At 49.0% G+C, this 14,633-nt stretch overlaps 1 protein-coding gene across 1 annotated transcript in view; it reads right to left on the bottom strand.

Annotated features, from left to right (window-relative positions):
* Positions 1-10,808, bottom strand: part of CD82 (CD82 molecule) — a 47,371-nt gene extending 36,563 nt beyond the window's left edge. The window contains exon 1 of the mRNA XM_029582186.1: positions 10,680-10,808. The gene's annotated coding sequence lies outside the window, so the exon portion shown is untranslated. The remainder of the gene's footprint in view (positions 1-10,679) is intronic.
* Positions 10,809-14,633: the final 3,825 nt, after the last annotated feature.

Genomic DNA, 14,633 nt, shown 5'->3' on the forward strand with positions numbered 1-14,633 from the left:
AGAATTTCCTGACAAATGCCTGTTAACAGTGAAAAACAGGAGAACGTCTGGTGTCCAGTCTGCAGAAATTTCCTCCTCCCCACCACAGAATAGGTGCAGTCCAGGCAGCAGAGCCAGCAACCTCCCCTCAACCAAACATCCATAGAACAGGTACAGCTAAGCCAAAAAAAGGTGTCTTATGTGGACATTTGTTCACTGAGAAGTGCACCAACACTTAAAATCCTGGAAGCCAGATCACCCGGGTGCAGTCTAAACTTCAGACAAGGAGGAAAAATGCATAGAAGCAAACTAAACAAAAAATGCCATAAAAGATATGAGAAAAGAAAAAAGTCAAATAAGTAAAACAACAAAGCAAAAAAACCAAAACCCAAAAACCTACAAAGTAAAAAAATGTCCCCTGGCTCCTACGTCTTCTAGAACTTCGTATTTCCACCCCTGCCATGTGAGAATGGGCAACAATTGCACTAATTAGTGCCCTGAAAGGTAAGAAGCAGTTGGGCAGAGCCCACATCTCAAAGGAACAGATTCCCTCCTGGAGATGAACTCAGCGCCACAGCAGATCATTACCAGCTGTGTGTCTTTCATGTCAGGTGAATTATCAAAAGAGATTCTCTGTGACCCCAGAAAGTCCCAGAGAGGCAGGACAAGCTGAAGCAAGCCACAGGCATCTCAGGAAAAGGAGAGAACTCGGGTAGAAGCTGCGGGAAGAGGTTGCATGTGAAGTCAGTCAAATTCCACTGGATTGCAGCCAGGCTGAAAGGCGACTCCGACAACCCTGCTGCTGAGATCCGCCCTCCAGAGCCAGGCAGGGCCCTCCAATCCTGTCCCAGTTACAACGCAGCCAGCTGGGGTTTCAGGATTGCACAGTGAACATGCACTGTATGCAAATCTCTTATTTGTTACAAGAAAAAAAAAGCAGGCAGAGAGGATGATATTTCCAACAGGCTGTTGAATATTTTAAGTTTTACATTTTTAGAATTACTAAGGTTCTCCAAGCTGCCTGAAGTCTCAGAAGCTTGCATTCTACAAAAGTATGCAACTGCATGCTAATGAGTTTGGAAACCTGAGCCACAACTATCTATGTTCAAACCATGCTGGTTGCCCCAGAGCTGAAACTAGAATTCAAGTTTCATTTGACGATAAAACAAGCAGCTCTGCTGGTCGTGACTGACAGGAGATATGAGGAAAAAGATTGGAAAGAGGGACACAGGTAGCCTTCAGACCAGCAAGGAGAGGATTACACCTAAACAGCTGTCCCAGCCTTGCTTCCTTACAGAGGAAGTCAAACAAATGTCAGAACTCCAGATAGGACCTCAAAAAACAATGAAAGAAATGAAGTTGTTGCTCCCTGGCCCTGGAATCCATCTCCAATTTACATATGAGCATGGGATAAATACAGGGGATCTCTAAGGAAGTGATGAGAATTATAATACGAGTCCCAAAGCAAAGCCCGTCAAGCAGCATTGTCTGAATTTGAAAGAAGGCTCCTCACCCAGGAAAAACGTTCCTAGCAGTCCATTTTGTATGGGTTTGACAGTTGCTTGCTTTGGTTATAAATATTACTACTCTTAACATAAAGCTTGGGGGTAACTGCACGGATTACCCTTAACAGAAACATGGGGGTAACCTGCACGGAGCGGCAGTCACTGCCCCTAACAGAAACACGGGGGTAACCTGCACGGAGCGGCAGTTACTGCCCTTAACAGAAACACGGGGGTAACCTGCATGGATCGGGAGTTACTGCCCTTAACAGAAACACGGGGGTAACCTGCATGGATCGGGAGTTACTGCCCTTAACAGAAACACGGGGGTAACCTGCATGGATCGGGAGTTACTGCCCTTAACAGAAACACGGGGGTAACCTGCATGGATCGGGAGTTACTGCCCTTAACAGAAACACGGGGGTAACCTGCATGGATCGGGAGTTACTGCCCTTAACAGAAACACGGGGGTAACCTGCATGGATCGGGAGTTACTATCCTTAACAGAAACACGGTGGTAACCTGCATGGATCGGGAGTTACTGCCCTTAACAGAAACACGGGGGTAACCTGCATGGATCGGGAGTTACTGCCCTTAACAGAAACACGGGGGTAACCTGCATGGATCGGGAGTTACTGCCCTTAACAGAAACACGGGGGTAACCTGCATGGATCGGGAGTTACTGCCCTTAACAGAAACACGGGGGTAACCTGCATGGATCGGGAGTTACTACCCTTAACAGAAACATGGTGGTAACCTGCATGTATCGGGAGTTACTGCCCTTAACAGAAACATGGGGGTAACCTGCATGGATCGGGAGTTACTGCCCTTAACAGAAACACGGGGGTAACCTGCATGGATCGGGAGTTACTGCCCTTAACAGAAACATGGTGGTAACCTGCATGGATCGGGAGTTACTGCCCTTAACAGAAACACGGGGGTAACCTGCATGGATCGGGAGTTACTGCCCTTAACAGAAACACGGGGGTAACCTGCATGGATCGGGAGTTACTGCCCTTAACAGAAACACGGGGGTAACCTGCATGGATCGGGAGTTACTGCCCTTAACAGAAACACGGGGGTAACCTGCATGGATCGGGAGTTACTGCCCTTAACAGAAACACGGTGGTAACCTGCATGGATCGGGAGTTACTGCCCTTAACAGAAACACGGGGGTAACCTGCATGGATCGGGAGTTACTGCCCTTAACAGAAACACGGGGGTAACCTGCATGGATCGGGAGTTTCTACCATAAGAAGCTTGCTGGGCAGACTGGATGCATCATTTGGTTCTTTCCTGCCAGCATTACTATGACAGCTTAGACACCACTTTCCCATCAGCAGGAAAAAAGAATTAGTGCTGCCCTTGTAGAGGACCCAGGCAAGACCCCCAACTCTGGAAGCTAAGGCAGCAAGCACAGAGCAGGGCCTGCACTAGAAGCACTGGAGATTTAATGAACAGAAAATGAATTCTAGAGCTTTGGTTCCCAAACCTAAATCCCTCAGCAGTCAGGAGATTTACACTGAGTGTGCATGAAGTAAATCTTCCTATATTGGTCTTCGATCTGGTTCTGGGCCAGGTTTGGGGACCCCCATTTTAGAAAACAGAGGGAAAGATGAGCATGGCAGAAATGTTTCAGATGTAGCAGAGTTCAGTGAAGTAAGAAGAGGAAGCAAAGTTGAAAAAAATGCAGCTGTGGAAGGAAGGAAATGCCTGGAGTGGTCTAACCCAGAGAGCTGGTGAGAAGCTACTGATCAGGGCAGTAGCTGAACGTAACCTGCTGTGATGCGCCAAGAAGAGGAACATGAAAGTGAATAAAAAGATCGCGGCAGTGCAGCGGTGGAGTCTGCTGACAAGTGGCAGCGCAGCGATGGAGTCTGCTGACAAGTGGCAGCGCAGCGATGGAGTCTGCTGACAAGTGGCATGCTCCTACTTTTCCAAGCTGGCGCTCTCTGGGTCACTGTCCCATCCCTCTATCAGGGACACGGCCTGGGCACTTCCTGCCTCCCCATTGCACCTTTTCCTCTGTACTTTAGGATTTAGTTGACCGTCACAAAACTTGTCCAAAGCAAAAGCCCCAGATCAATTCTTCAAAACTAACAACTTTGCTTCTTAACTCGCTAACTTCCTCTTCATGTATTCAGAGCAAGGAGGCAGCCAGACGCACAGCAGAGGAAAAGGCAGAACTATTCACATATTGTCCCCTCCCCCCTCCAAAAAACGGTCACATTTGAGAGAAAGTAAAGAGAGAAACCACAGACCAGACCGGGTGGAGACAGGAGGAGGGAAAGAGGAAGAGTGAGATAGCAGGGTCAGAGATTTCCTCACATTTCTGGCTTCCTAGGTCTGGACATTAATGCCTGGGCCAACGACCAAGGATTGTGTGGGTAATGTCCTCATTTCTGGGATTGCAGGCAATCATCCCCATCACAAGCCGCCAGCTGTCAGGAGGGGGAAAGATTCGCTGCCCATTCTCCCCAGAGGTGGTGGACGTACGTTTTGAATAAAGCAATGACTGGGGGTTAAAAATGTATTACAGGATTTTGTTTGGGTTACAGCCAAAAATGGCTGCTACCAGGTGACCTGAAAACAACTCAATATTGAAGCTTTTCACCCAGATCCACTGCGCATGTAAATCTATTAAGCAGTTAAATGCTTCCCCCAACAGGTTCATGGGAGCAAAATCCAGGGTTTTCCTAATTCCAGCTGCGTGGCAGGCCCTCGCCTGCCAGCACCGCGACGCCTAGGTCAGTATCACCCAGCAAGCTCAGGTGCCCTTCTGCCCCTATACACCCAAGTGCATCACAATGGGGCGGATGCAGGGAAATGTTTTCCCTTCCACGTATAAATAGCATCAGATTAATTAATGAGAAACTACGCCAGTGCTACAGAAACTGAGAAGGACACATCCATCCAGTCTGCCCACTGCCCTGTGCTCTCCCCCTCCCTTCCTCAACATTACCCATCCTTTATCTCCATCGCCAGAGTCCGTATTTAGCTCCTTCACACTTATAGCAGAGGCCACATATTTTGGTGACCTTCCTTATCAATATCCTTTTGTAGATATGGTGTTACTCCATACTACCTCTTCCTCTTCATGATACCTTCCATCCCAACTGCTTTGTCCCACTGACCAATAATATGGGTAAGAGATTTCCTACTTTGCTTTCCAAGCCCCACACCCATTACAATAAAACAAAAAACACGCAATCAGGAATGGAATAAATATGGCCGCAGTCTATTAATAACTCCGTGTACCCAAGCCCAATCCAAAATAATCACATCATATACATCAGAACAAGTCCGCCACCAGGCTGCTCTGCCACCTACAGCCCAACCAGCTTCCAATACAGCTCACTCTTTCGATATTCCCCCCACCAGTGGGGCTCAGCATTCCCGGTCCCTCCCTGCTACGACCCAGCAGGGATAAACCTCCAACGTGCCTGGTGAGCCCACCTGCATGTCAAATCCGGGGTTTATAACCCCATTTTTAAAATACTTAAATCACAATACCATCATGAGTCATCAAAAAGTCAATCCGTGCGCGGGTTACGCGCCACACGACGACAACAACTCACCAAAACAAACGATGAGAGCCCAACAAAACCATCAGCTGGGTGGGTGGGAGGGAGGGGAAAGGAAACCAGTTAAGTCAGCCCACGCTTAAAATGATCAGGGCTGGGAGGGGTGGATGTGTCACTGAAAAACCTCAGGGATGCCCACAAGGAAGTGTCCATCAGTAAATTAACCAATCCAATCGCAGTAACGTGCCTGGCCTTATTCAAAAAGGTAGGAGAGCTTAACTGAATCCTTCAAGCCCCAATCCCATCGAGCCTCCCCGAATTGCATCTCCCTTGAACACCTGTGGGAAAAGGCCAGGTTAAGGTTTGATTTTGAAAAAAATGCCCCTGGAAAAGAAACCAGCAAAAATGATTCTGATCAAAAGGATGGGAACAAAAAGCCAGGACCTCTGGCACATTACCTTCAGCAGTCAGGTCCCCTAGCCTGCCTTCTAATTACTTACAAGTTATCAAATGATGACCCCCCCCCCCCCAGGTCCCTGTCCTGTTTGGCGACTGCTAGTTCATCCCTTCCAAAATGGTATTGTCCTTGGATTGCTTTTGCTTTATTTTGAATAAAATGTAATCAAACCTTCCCCATTCTTCCAATTCTGTGGTCATTTCACCCCATCTAGCCCTTCTGACACAAATCTACCATAGAACAGGTATCAGCGGCAACCGGCTGGGAACACGTAGGAAGACACTGAGAAGGACCGCATCTAGCACCAAAGTGATCCCGCTGACCATCTCCAAATTACTGCTGCTTAATCAGTTTCTCACCCAGTCTGCAATCTTTCTTAAACTCCTAGTTTATGTGGCAGTGTGCTGACGTCCCTCCAAGCCGCATGTACTGTACCCTTCATGTATTACTCTGCTCACCTGAAATAAATCAGACCTTCGCCTTGTGAAACCGTGTTGCCTAAGATCCTGTTAGCCACCGCTTTCTAGAGCATTGAACTATTCTAGTAAGTTCTCCATCACGGATGTCCAGGGTTTACCGCCCTTCCTTGTGGAGCAGGGCTACATCTTAGATCATGAGCCCACCGGGGACAGGGAAATATAGACAGGAAGTGCCTGAAGAGCGGAATAGAAATCTGCTCTTCTCTAGTCCCCGGGAGCCTCTCCCCACTCACGCACTAAGCCGAGCCGGGGACAGTCAGCATTTTGGGATCCCATCGCCTTTCTACTTCTGGCATCTTACGTCACTTCCTTCTGACCTTACCTGTCGCCTTTAGTGCCATCCTCTTCCTTTTAGTGTGAAGGCTGAGCTCTCTCTCCTGTCCTCTTCCTTTCACTTTAAAGAAAGTTTTATCCCAGGCCTTTACTGATTGGGCAAGGGAGTCCTGTATTTGAGCCTTTGCCAGTCTAACTGCCCTTCCTTTGTTTCTGTAGGCAATTTCCAATCGGAAAAACACTGGAATGAGCTTTGCTACAGAAGCGGAACCAGCTGGAGGCTGCAAAATAACAGGTTCTCCATTTCTAAGTTCCAACATGTCCTTTTGACATTATGCCAAAATCTCTCCTTTTTTTTTCTCTTTTCTTTTTAAACACACCACAATTAAGTTTTATTTTAATTCATCCCTTTTGGAATTAAGAAAGGACACACCTATTATGAGCATGCCCACTTCATCTTTAACACATTACACCCTCCTGAGTTCATGTTTCCTGCTCATGCTAGATTTGTGCGATGTCGCAAATGTTTCAGATGACAATCAGCACAGCAGCACCACAGTTTACTCCAATCTATTACGCCAAGATTGGTTAAGTAGTAATACCTTTGAAATAAACTAACAAGACCCCCCGATATTTGCTCAGGACATGAAATATACTGTAATTATAAGAAATAAAGGGCAATTTGAATTATTTTTCTTTTGTCATGTGATTTATGCAAACATACAGGTTGTTTTACTTCTCCCCTATGCCAATGCCATCACCAAGTTTTTTTCTTCTTTAGCTTTATGGAGAATCTACAAACGAAGGCCTGGCTTCTCCATTCTCGTACAGAATGGCGAATCCAGCGGTAATGGGGGGCAGGCCTGGGAAAGCCGGCAGCCATCACACCACCGCGGTGTTATCGCTGCAGGCTTTTGCCACTGATAGCGCCACCATGAAAGGTGCTGCTATTGGGCGCGCTACTGGCGATGATAACAGTGCTTACCTTATCGCTGCCAGCGAAGATACAGCTGCGTCCGCCTCCTCACCGCCCCGACTCCTCCCCCGGCAAGCTATCACACTTTTTGCGTGCGATAGGCTTAGAAAATGACCTCCCCCCTAAGGGGGTTATTTTCTAAACCCTTATCGTGTGCGTTAGGGCCCCCATGTGATATGCAAATTAGGGGGAGGGGAAGAGTCGGGGCAGGGAGGGGATGAGTCGGCGGTGTTTTTGCTGCTGGCGATAATGTTTCTAACATTATTCGGCGCACTACTGCCGACGATAATTACACCTTTTATGGTGTTGCTATTCGGTGTGAAAGCCTGCAGCCTTCGCACCACTGCGGTGCCACCCGTTTTCGCAGGATTCACCATTCTGTGAAAGAATGGTAAATCCAGGCCTAAATTCCCAACACTAACTTGTTCTCCCAAAAGAAAAAAGCAAATCACTTATGTAAGTCACCTATTGAAATCTGCAAAGGTAGGCGGTGATGGTTAGCCCCAGTCTGGTGGCGAGACCCAGGCTCTGATCCCACCGTCCACAAGTCAGCCTTGGCTTGGAGGCTCTTTCGGGCAGGCATGGTGTTCACCCATAAATACCACACACCCCGCCAGGAGTGCAGATCAGTACAAAATCTAAACACAGCAACGCTAAGGCAAGGTGCAACTGCTGGCCACCAGTAACTAAAGTAAACCAAGTCACTACCACTGCCAGCCGCAGCCTCACAAGGCTAAAAGGTTTTCCTGCTGCCTGGATGGCTACCATTTTATTTCTTAAGTTGCACACAAATAGCAAACACACAAGATGCTTTCAGCCCCACCGTCCTCTGAATGGCAGGCAAATACTTCTTACAACCTTAAGCAATCTCTGCTGGCATGGATTAAAGAGCTTCCTTCATGATCCTGGCTCCTCACTGCTCTCCCCTCCCCCTCCTCACGCTTTCACCCTTTGTTTAACACGAGAAACAAGTTTTGCTGTCTGAGCTTCTTTGGCTTTCATGCCTCCTGCGCTGCTCCTCCTCCTCAGCAGGGCAGGCGGAAAGCACTACAGAAGCACAGGGCATTAACTCAATACTGCATCCTCACGCTGTACTACAGGGGCTTAGCTTCTTCCTTGTAACTTTGCCTTTTGAGGTCCTTTAAAAGCCGTATAATGATTTTAATATGTTAATTCTCTTATTCCAAATTTGCCTGCTCTTGAGACGAGAAAGACGAGTTTAAAATGCAGATATTTTATTTATCCCCTCCCACTGTTATGAATCGGGGCACTGCTGTGTTGATAGTCATGGGAGTCTACATGGAAACATGTTTATAAATATCTGGAGTCAAGTAAGGACATTTAAAAACAAAGGCACAGGTGTGAGTAGAAAAGGTGCAAACCTTTCTTTCAACAAAAACTGCATTAAGTCTATACTAGACCTAGAAAAAAAAAAGAGAGACCTACAAATAAGACTCCAAGAGGTATCAAAATATGTAAAGTAAAAAAAAAGAGAGTCAGCCTGGTGAGCCAGCTAAGTAGTGCAGCTGCTTTAGGGAAAGCTGGGCAGAAGCAGAGGAAATCTGTGTCCTTCTCAGGGCCTCACGTCCAAGCATTTGCTGCTTGCAGAGCTTTTATCATTCCAGGAGCGGAGCCCGTCCAGGATTCCTTTCTAAAAAATCTCCTCATTCCAGCTCCCTGACTTGTGACAGCGCTGGCACTGGATATATACGGAGGAAACCCCCGGTTACCACTGCTCAGCCCCTTCCCCTTGTTGCAGTTGTTTAGGGAAGAAAGTGCTTACAAGTCGTGGGGACTTTAGAGCAAGGCGATAACAGAACTGCATTACATCTGGATCATTTCTCCTCGTCTGTTTTTAATCCAATCAGGATAACAGTGAAAGTCAGGCAGAGTTTGTTTTGTTTCTCTGCCACTTAAATCTCTTTAAATAGCCTCCTTACATCTGGAAGGTGGGCATGAGCTGTGGGCCCCTGGTGCAGACGGTCAGGCACTCATTTTATACCTTTGTACCCAAGGACTTTATGCCTTGGTTTCACGCGAGTCAGAAGTGACTGGGAGTAGTTACTGTGCAGTCAAATGCGTGTGACAGCCGCTTGTAACAAGTTACTTTAAAACAAATAAACCTACTTTTCTAATACTGAGCAGAGTACAAAGTATCAACAGCAAGAAGGAGCTGCACTTAGCTGCAGGCCACAAGGAAGAGGTGAGTCAGTCTGGATTTTCCACTCTTGCTCTAACGTTTGTCACAGGAAGAAATGCTCTCAGACAAGGAGGGAGGGCTATGCCTCAGCCTGGCAGGAAGAGGACCTTGGGTGTGAAAGCAGCTTCCCTGCACCCTTCTGCCAGGAACAGTCCTGTAACTTGTCCCCAACGCCATCCCCGAAGTAAGACAGCACCGAGACGTCTTCCTAACGCTCACATACCCCACTGACTGCCCATCCGCGCATCCTGACTGCCCATCCGCGCATCCTGCCCAGAGTCCCAGCGCAATGCCACATCCTCCCCTCTGCACTGCCGACTTCGCTGTTAAGCTAAAATGCACAACACCAGACCCAAAATTACAAATCTGCACCCCCCCCCCCCCTACCCGGTAGGTGCAGGAAGCAGAATCAGAAGCTCAGTTACTTTTAAACCTTTCGAAAGTAAAGAAGGTTCCCTGTATTGCAACGTGGAAAGGAAGCCTCGCCTGGTTACAATCGCCTCTGTCCCCGAGGTGCAGGATCTGAATGCAGGCAGGGGAGCCCAGGCAGCAGCTGAGGAAGCGACTCCGGGCCCGGCCTGGCAGCTCTGCTCTCAGTTACGCGGTCACTGAGCGAGATTTACAGAGGAGCTGGGCTTCCTGCAGCCCCAGGTTTTATAAGAGAGTCCCCCGGGGGGAGTCATCGTTGCCGAGTGGGCTCTCTTGCCAGGCTGAGCTATGGCTTCTACCTCCTTAACGAGCAAAAAAAAGTGCTCGATCCTGAGCTGCACCTGAAGTGCGCGCGTATCCTCCCTAGCAACAAGCCAGGAGCGCTCATCCCTCGAGTCCTTGCTGATGTCACAGAAAATAGCCTAACAAGCACCTCCTAATGAAAGGCGAGCAAATAACCTGGGCTGAAAGGCCCTCCAAGCCCCCCACTGGCGAGCAGTGGTCACCAGAAGCCTTCCCATCGCCGGCTCGGTTTGTAATATTCAGTTCCCAGCACACAAGGAAGCGCGTAAGCAGCAGCAGCAGCCTCCAGAGGGCTCCGCAGATCGGCAGAGGCTCCCAGGCTTGCAGGCTGGCGATAACAGGTGCTTACTCTCAGCAACGAGAAACTTTCACCCTCCCTTGTTAACGTGAGATTTACTAAGAAGTCTGAAGTGCTGCGTTAGGGGAGCCTCGGTCACCTCCCTAAGAGGCTCCTGCCAGCTCGCCGGGAAGTTGCCCAACACCCTGGCCAGAACTGCTTTCGCCCGGTCCAAGTGGCCCAGAGCCAGCAATGGCGGAACCAAGCCCCCTCCTCCTACCTGCAGCTCCCGGTGCACGAGGCCTCGGACGATCGCACGGGCACCACCGATCCCAGCTATAACTTTCCGGGGCCGGCACGGGAGGCAGGAGGTAGAGGGGGTTAAACCCCGCCCCCACGGCGAGGGGCGGAGCCCGGGAGGCGGGGCTTTAACTCCTTGCTCCCCGGAGCCCAGTGAGACAAAAGGAACGGAAACCTCCCAGGGCTGTTTTTACTTTCTGCCCAACCACCATGTTCGGACTTTTTATGCACAGAAATAAAACCGAAGACGTTTTCCGTCGGACTCAGGTCATGCCTGGCTTGAGCAGCTTTCCAGAGCTCTCTCGTGCGTTTGCTGCTTGGGATGCATTTTCTCTCCTCCCCTCCCCTGAGCGACTCTCCTGGGCTTCCCTTTCATTTCCACACTTTGGGCCCTGACTCTGGCGGCTTTTCTTTTCTTTCTGGGATTTGGTGTTTGCTGGATGCAGCCTCACGGATCCCCGCGTTACATTTCTGTTTCTGCTCCTCTCTCTCTTATGGCTGTTCCCCTTCCTCCTTTTTTGTGGGGGGGGGGGACTCTAAGCTTTCCCCCTTTCCTCCCCCCCCCCCTTCATGTTCCTACTCCTGAATTCCCCCCTTCAAAGCTGCTTGAGAGGAAATAGGAGGGAAAGGAGCAGGCAGGAGTAGGGCTTAGCTGGTGAGGCCCCTGCAGCCCCCCCAAAAAAGCTCTCCCCATTAAAGACCCCTCGCTGCTGCCACTCAAAGCCCTATTACCCCAGGCCAGGCCATGGGCACTGCCAGCCCCCCCCCCCCGGGAGAGGGGGAGGGGTTTCTGAGAGCTACAGGCCGAGGAGTGGAGGAGGAGCCTCCCGGTGAGCTGTGAATGAGGGAAACCAGGGTTGCGGTCCTGCTGCTTGGGATCTGATGCAAATCCCTTAACCCTCCATTGCCTCACTTGTCTCCCATTCTGTCAGTCCCATGCAATCCCATGCGCTGCAGCCAGCACCCGGCTGGATGACTGTAGCAGTCATCACATGTGGATGAGGCTATCAGCTAATCCCCACGATGCAAAGTATTTCCTGCGCGGCCAATGCGCCCTTGCAATGCAGCAAATCTACGCTGGCGTAAAGGTCTGCGCGCTCAAGGGTTCATTTAAAAAAAAAACCAAAACTCCTGCTTTCAGTGATCCCTCCTACTAGTATTGTTGCAATGCTAAGCAGGAGGGACCACGTAAAGCGGAATCAGTAAAAAACAATATTCACTAAAAAAAAAAAAGAAAAATTCCGAGTGCCCAGTCTACACCCACAATATCCATGGTCCAGGCGGTGTATATGGTGCCGGTAGCGCTCGTATTGAGTGTCTGTTTCCTAACCCACACTGACAGCCACCTCTCCTGGGCGCCTGATGCCCAGGAGGCATTAGAGATGCCCAATTTCCCCTAGTGCCCCCTTTTTACTGCGGCAGCTAATTTTAATATTAAATCGGGCACCCGGGAGAAGTGGATCGCGCGCATTCAGTCATGAGCACCTGTTTTACGCGGCCGATATTGCAACAGAATTGTGGGAGGGACCCCTCTGCTCTTGTCTATGAAGCCAATTAAGGGAAGATTTGATGGATGGTAATAAGCAGAGGACAGTGGAGAATGTATCATGGTCTAGTTTTGAGCTAAGAGTCAGAAAAGGAAGTGGCATTGGTTGTTGATTGTCTTAAAACCACAGCTTCAAATTAAGATCCATGTCCTCTTTCTTATGTTAAATTGTTGAAAGAATATTCATGTTGGCTGACAACTAAAATAGTAAATAAAAGTTTAGAGGAAGGTGTGGTTCCTGGGCTTTTGAAGAGGGCAATTGTGAAGCCAATGAGGAAGGATTTAGCAATTTCTGCTTTGGAGTTATCTAATTATCGTCCCTTATCTAACTGCTGCTGGGGAGGATCGGCAGCAGCATCTCACAGACACGCAGAGTCTGCTGCACTCTCCAGGCTAATAGCTACATTCATGTCTATGTGCTGGTGCTGATGCAGCTCTACACGTGGAAAGGCTCCTTCCCATCAGGCACTAGAGGGCATTGTTGTGAAAGGGCTATACCATCAGCTGAATCCGTTTGAAGGACCACGTTCAAGAGTGATAATCTTCAGTGTGCCACCCTTTATTCCAGATGCAGAGCTGAGGTTGTATCTTGGAGCCCTGAGAGAGATAAAGTCATCTATCATGACTATTCCCCTAAAGCACTAAAATATATGGACTCCTTTAGGAAGCAGGCCTGGATAGTGCTACCACCACATGCCTAGGAGTAGCTACAAGGGAAGACTGCAAACCCACATTTAGGCTATGTTTATTCATTCTAATAATCTCCTCGACAGGGAAGGTGAGACTGGGACACACCTATGAAGACTGCTCTGTGGCCAAGAGTCAGCAGAGCAATAAGCCCAGAATGTGGCATCCATGCCAGCCAATCCATTTGTCAATGAACTTGCCCTCTGCCAGTCAAATTCTTGGTACAACAACCTTAATGCTGGTGAAATCCCAAAAGAGAACCCAGCATTCCTGCACCTAGAAGATGACTCTGGCTGCCTTCTTCTGTTGAGGCTGCCACCATCAAGATCATTGAGGTGGTGGCTACTTATTGGCTCCTTCAAGCATACTGGTAGGGGATAAAAAGGCAAAGAAGAATATTGCATGTGGCAAGAATGAGAGCATGGCTGAGGATAAAAATCCTTCACTTCGGAGTATGTGAGGGAAGGATACCATAGCCCTGGTGCAGGCAGTGGTGGGGAAGGGCTTGCATAAGAAGTCTTTCTTTTCCTTTGGAAGGGAAAAGGGGAGAAATCAGTCACTTTAATGGAAGAGGTAACCACTGGGCAATCCCTCCAGTGCCTAAGCAAAGATCCTATTGTCCAGAAGCAGGTGGCGCTGGGGGACCCTGGGATAGGGAGAGCCTCATAGAAGGCAAGACCAGTTTTGCAGTAGAAGAGGTAGAGAGTGAGACACTTCCCTATCACCTCTGGAGAGGATTACCCTGAGAAAGAGAAAGGAGGATGGGGAAAGCAGAGTCCATGGAGGAGATCACACACCTGTGGGCACTGAGCACGGTGTCTGCCTCCTCCTCATCCCTAGGAATGTTCTTCTTGTTTTAAACTCATAGGTCTGTTTTTTTGGTTTGTGTAGTGAGAAAACCTCACAGGTCTGTACAGGGATAGTAAGAAGACTCCTCTCCCCTATTAGACCAAGTGAGATCACCCTAAGCCTGGCTTGCCTGCTCCTGCTCCTCCCTTTCCCTTCCTTTTTCTGTTACTTGAGTTTATGTGGATGCATTTCCTTGGTTTCCTGAAGGATCTTCCATGCTGGTGCCTGGCCTTAGCTAAGTCTGGAACCTCGTGACACCCAGAGAAAGTGAGCGATTTGTGTGGCAATTTCACAAAGGTTTATCCACGTGCCCGGGTCACTGGGATCCTTGTCCTTCACCACTAGGGGTGTGCATTCATTCCCTATGAACTGGTAATCCGCAACGTATAGGGCCGTATTCGTGGGGAAGCGAAATGTATCGCGATTCCCCACGAATACAAAAAATCTTCACTGAATTATTTGGCCTTCTAAAGGAGCCAATTTAAACAACCCCCCCCCCCCCCCCAAGACTTACCAAAACTCCCTGGTGGTCCAGCAGGGGGTCCGGGAGCCATCTCCTGCACTCACACCCTTGGCTGCTGGTATCCAAAATGGCGCCGATAGCCTTTGACCTACTATGTCACAGGGGCTACCGGTGCCATTGGTCAGCCCCTGTCACATGGCCATCTGGCCATGTGACAGGGGCTGACCAATGGCATCTGGCCATCTGCACATCCCTATTTGCCACTTTGGGTGTTGGCTTAAATAGAACCTTTGCAGCTCTGTTGCACACAAATGACCCAGTTCTTGACCACAGCTTAGAGGGTTTAGGAAGGAGATTATCTTCCTGCAGGCAACCACAAATAAACAGGT

The sequence above is a fragment of the Rhinatrema bivittatum genome, chromosome 17, assembly GCF_901001135.1.
Source record: "Rhinatrema bivittatum chromosome 17, aRhiBiv1.1, whole genome shotgun sequence".
Classification (NCBI taxonomy): domain Eukaryota; kingdom Metazoa; phylum Chordata; class Amphibia; order Gymnophiona; family Rhinatrematidae; genus Rhinatrema; species Rhinatrema bivittatum.